General features: G+C 38.8%; 1 long non-coding RNA gene across 2 annotated transcripts; it reads left to right on the top strand.

Moving 5' to 3' along the window:
* Positions 1 to 716: 716 nt before the first annotated feature.
* On the top strand, positions 717 to 3,598 carry LOC102295860. Of its 2 annotated transcripts, none has more exons than XR_006054480.1 (3): positions 717 to 861; positions 2,605 to 2,700; positions 2,918 to 3,598. It is a non-coding gene; the product is annotated as a sporozoite surface protein 2 (long non-coding RNA). The 2 variants fall into 2 exon arrangements; XR_315945.2 differs by having other exon boundaries at positions 719 to 861; positions 2,586 to 2,700.
* Positions 3,599 to 5,277: the final 1,679 nt, after the last annotated feature.

Here is a 5,277-nt window from a genome sequence, read left to right as displayed (position 1 = left end):
TCAGTGTTTTATGAAGCCTCGTTTGGCCCATCACTATTTACAAGGTCTTTGAAACAGAAAGGTAACAAATCCAGAGTGCCAATCCCACATGAACAGGAACAGAATCTCCTCCACTGTCTCACACACAGAAACGCCAGGCTTCAAGGCAACAACAGAAAGCAGACTTACTGATCAGAGATGGTCTTTCTGGTTTTGAAGTGAACTGCAGCACTTTTCTTTGGGAATGGCTGCACTACAATGACTTTACGCTCAGTTCAGTTTTGTTGGCATAATCAGAGAATGATAGGTATGCACCACTGACTCATGTGATGACTAAAACACCTACACCTTACCGATTGTTTCTGTCATGGAGACTTCAGGCTTTCCTTTCAGTTTATGTTAGGTTTTCTTTCTAATTCTATCTAGAAATCTTATGTTTTCAACATTGTGCCCCTGTACTGTTCCTCATTTCTGTTTTACTTCTAGTTGATTGTGGTCAGATTGTATTGTCATTGCAGAGTTTATAATTGGCCTTCCCTGCTTGGGCTCATTGTGACTCTTTAGTCATTTCTGTTTACTTCTTGTTATTTTATAATCCAGATAATGTTAAGAGTTATTTAAAGTTATATCCTTGTCTTTTTATGTATTTAAGACCAGCCTCCTCTAGTGTTTCCTTGTATGTCATTGTCATATCTGTTTAGTGGTTTGTTTACTTTCTGTTTTATCTGAAAGTCCCTTGTGTGTGTTTACACAGGCCTGCCCTGCCTGTCAGTCATTGTTTCAGTATCTGTTTGTGTGCTCTCGTGTTCTCCTCGTGATCCTTTTTGAAAGTTTTCTTATTTTTTATGTGTGTTGTGGATTACTCCTCGACTTTAATAAAAGGTTAGTTTTTTGTTATTTCTGCATAACTATGAAAACTGCATTTGGGTCCTAACATTCACTCCATGACAGTTTGCTTTGGAGGAAGTAGTTTCAATGCAATGTGATGACAGTATGTGAACTTTAGTTAACTATATTAAACTAAAATGTTGTTAGGTTGAATTCGATTTATGAAAATAAATTCTAAATATTCTTTTATTGTACAGCAATTCAAAACTAGTTACAAGTTCAGAGACAACACTTATTATCAAATTGAACTTCAGCTGCCTATTGTGTTTTATGACTGCATATTGATGCTTACCATGTTGACAAAATCTGCCCATAGACAGTCAAGTCTGACAAGATTTCACAGTTTCTGTAACACATGCGGGACCATAGACACACACAAACACACATACAAAGTTGAAATCATAGCAGTAATATTGCTGATATCCAAATATCCAGATATTAAAAAAAAGGTTAAATCTGAGAGGTGAATGAAACAAAAACAGAGATTTGGTGTTCATTGTTTGCTTTTCACTATTAATCTGTTGTTTCTGTAACATTAAATATGACATCTGAGCTGCTTTGAATACTTTGAGAGTAGCCTCTCCTTGTGAAGACAGAAGTGTGTGTTGTTTATATGTGTTTTTGTATTTTAAAGGTGAAACTAAGTACTAAGAACACCCTGTTTGACAGGTTGATTGTGGTATGTTAGCACTTTAGGTGTTACTAATCACTCTGAATCTCTTTCCTGGAACCTTCAAAATATATGCAGGTGTTTTAAAACGCCTTTAAAACGCTCCAATATTTATTGGATCAAAATTTTGATGCCTAAATTGTCCAGTGGCTTTGAAAAAACCTGAAGAAAAGTTACATCAGGAAACACAGCTTGTTTGGGAATAGCATGTTATGACTTGCTTTGGTGAATTTTGCAAAAATGTGTGAATATTTTTCCTGTTCATATCAATGTCAGAGTGCTCAAACACAGGTCACTTTGGAGCTCCACCACCTCTCCCGCAAACTTTATTATAGAAATGTTATTCGAAGGTTATGAATTATGGGAGTGGCTGTACCTCAGGTCACCTTCTAATCAGAATGTTGAAAGTTCAATCCCCATCTGCTTCTGTCTGCATGCCAAATCTCCTTGGGCATGATACTAACCCCAAGTTTGTCTTCAGTTCATCCATCGGAGTATGAATGCATGTGAACGTTAGACAGAAAGCACTTACATAGAAAGATAGAAGTGTGCAGAGTGCTTTGAGTGGTCAGAGTAGAACAAAACTACATAAGAACCAGTCCATTTACCATTTTAATTCAATTCAGTTCATCCATTCTGATGCAGGGTTAACACAGAGAAACAAACCCCACTAATTTCATGTCTGTGGAATACTGGGAGAAAACCTATCCAAAAATGTGGAGAACATGCAAACTCCACACAGAAAGGCCACGACTTACAGGACTTAAAGAATCTGTTGCTAACATCATGGTGTCAGATGCCACAGCACACCTTCAGGGATCTATTCTATTCTATTCCTCAATGGGTTAGGGCTGTTTTGTTAGCAAAATAGGGACCAACACAATATTAGGTAGGTGACTTTCTCTGACTTTGAGATTGTGGAGAACTTGGAGGACTTCCTACAAGTTGAAGGAAAAACACATGCTGGGCTGGGATATCTTTGCTGTACTAATTGCATATGTTTAAATCTGACTTAAGAATGATCTGGATCCAACTCCTTCTCTAACAGGAGATATCAATTCTTCTAGCTGCACTTACAGCCCTGACGGAAAAGAGGGAGCGTGAAGACGCCAAGATGTCCAAGAAGATGCCTACTTCCCCATTTGACAGTAGTTCAGATGATGGTAAATATGCTAAGATACAACACTGTGAAAACCTTCATATGCAAATGAAATTGCATGCTAAGTAACATGTTTATGGAGCATAAAATTGGCAAAATTTGCAATAAAAAATATTTTCATCTTCAAAAGTAACTTTTCTGTGATGTTAATAAATGAAATGACAGCGAACAAACTCATGAAAACATTTGTAAGTGTTGATTTTTGTTTTCTTTCTTTTGAGCTTCCAATCAGGTTCCATCAAATAGCCAAGACTATTTCAACAACAGACCTCCACAGCCAACAAGTAACCCTTACAGGCTGTACCCCAACAGACCTCAACAGCCAACAAGTAACCCTTACAGCCTGTTCACCAACAGACCTCCACAGCCAACAAGTAACCCTTACAGGCTGTACCCCAACAGACCATCAGAGACAACAAGTAACCCTTACAGGCTGTACCCCAACAGACCTCCACAGACAACAAGTTACGAGTACAGCCAGTTCAACAATCAGCAGGTCCAGAGCAGCAGTGCCTCCACAGATGATCCGAATCATGTCCGGCTCATAAACCACCTTCAGTTCAACAGCAGACCCCAACAAACAACAAGTAATGATTACAGACAGTATCACACAGTCCACACAGACACTGTAGTGAGGCACAACGCTCTCAGAGTCCAGGAAGGCGGTGTCATAACACTAGAGGTGGGCATAGAGAATAGAGGCGATAGGCGGAGCAACAGCTTTAGATACTTCACCAACAGACGCGTTAATCATTATCTAATGGTGATCCTAATCATTAATTTTAATATTGTGCTTTTAGTAATGTCACTCTTATTTCATGGCAGGATATAAATTACTCTATGAACAAACTGCCACCAGCATTAGATAAAAATGTGCAAAACTGGAGATGCCAGTTAACAGAGAAAAACAGAAATGGAAGCAGCATCTAAAGACATCAAGCACCAAAAGGAAAACAAATGATTTAAGTCTGAAGCTTTTTTTCCTGTTTCACATTTCTACTATTATTGCAGTGGGACAGTATAAATACAATAGTGTGGAACAAATAACTCTAATAGGGACTAATTCAGAAAACTGGTGACTTCTTCATTTTACTTGCAAAAATTACTGATGTGCAATTTTGATTTGCCATCTTCTGTTTTCTTGAACTGGTCATTTGAAGGATTTCACATTTAAAGCAAATCTGCACTGGCTGTTTCTTTAATATACAGTCAGTGGGTTAATGCAGGCACTTTCTGTAATCACTCTGTGCAAGTCTTACCTTAAACTCCACCAGGGGGCAGCATTTCTCCAGTGCTAAATATTTTTTCTTAACCTTTGATTTTTATTTTCAGCCGTACTTCCATGTCCTCAAGAGGCTTCGGCTTTTGACTGTAATTAAGAAGGTTAATGACAGGTCTGGTTGACTCACTGCACCATCTTGTGGCACAAATTGGTTAATACATGAAAGCGGAGCCCAGGCCTGTTTTCAACCGTGTACACCAATATTTTGGGCACAAAGTTCTGGCAGTTCTTGAGAGCTTCAGTTCATTTTGGAAGTAATTTACAAAACCTTTAAATGAAAAAAGAAAAGCACACAGCTGCACTAATGTGCGTTCCCAACAAGTTTAAACGGTTTTAAAACATGTAAATGCTAAACATGTTCACACTGAGAGTTAATAACAGTCGGCCACTGCATGCACCTGTGGCATTTCTAAACAAACCCAAGTTTAATGTCTGTCTCTGTGTCTACGCACACACACACACACACACACACACACACACACACACACACACACACACACACACACACACACAACTGTGTATTTATCTTGTGGTATTGAGTAACAGGGCAAGAGGCGGATGTGATCCACCTGCAGCTGCTGTGCACAGCGAGCGGTTTGGAGATTCAGGTCAGACTTGCGTTTTTACACCTTCCTGCGATCTGTGAGCTCTGACACGCCGAGAGCAGCTCGGCACACATGCATTCAGTCTGTTTTCTCATTTATTTTGCATGAGGCTGGCCAGACAGAGTCCCTCAGTGAGGAACTCCTGTCATGCTACAGGAAGAAGCTGTTTGATTTCTAACCACCTTTCCTCCGTCTCTGGCTGAATATTACAGAGATGTCTGCTTGTGTCGGTGATGACGGATGACTAATGCCAGTGTTGGCTTTACAGCGAGATTTTAATTGCGACTCTTCTGTGTAGCTCAGCATAGGATTAATCATCTTACTGCCTCAAAATCTCTTTATTTTTATACTTATTTATATTCTGTATGATTGTTTTTGCTTCTCTGTTAAAGCACTGGATAAACTCTGTTTTTCTTTTTTAAAAAGGTCGCACTATAGAAATAAAGTTATTATTATTAATGAGATGGCACTGAAATGTCAGTTAAAAGAATAGGAATAGAGTTATATGTTTCACATGGCAACAATGACAGAATAATAAAGTGCATTTTACTTTCATTCTGGGTCAGTTTTAAACCTGAAATGAGGAAAATGAAGGAAACCTGACCGAGGCTTTAACACTGCAGGTAAACCAGTGGTTCAAACCAGGTGGAAAACTGGAACAATCTGGAACGAGTCCTACAAATATTCACACAAA

The sequence above is a fragment of the Haplochromis burtoni genome, unplaced genomic scaffold (assembly GCF_018398535.1).
Source record: "Haplochromis burtoni strain Fernald_Lab_line unplaced genomic scaffold, NCSU_Asbu1 Contig_68, whole genome shotgun sequence".
Classification (NCBI taxonomy): domain Eukaryota; kingdom Metazoa; phylum Chordata; class Actinopteri; order Cichliformes; family Cichlidae; genus Haplochromis; species Haplochromis burtoni.
Note: the sequence above shows the minus strand (reverse complement) of the source record. Positions and strands in the feature narration are given on the sequence as shown.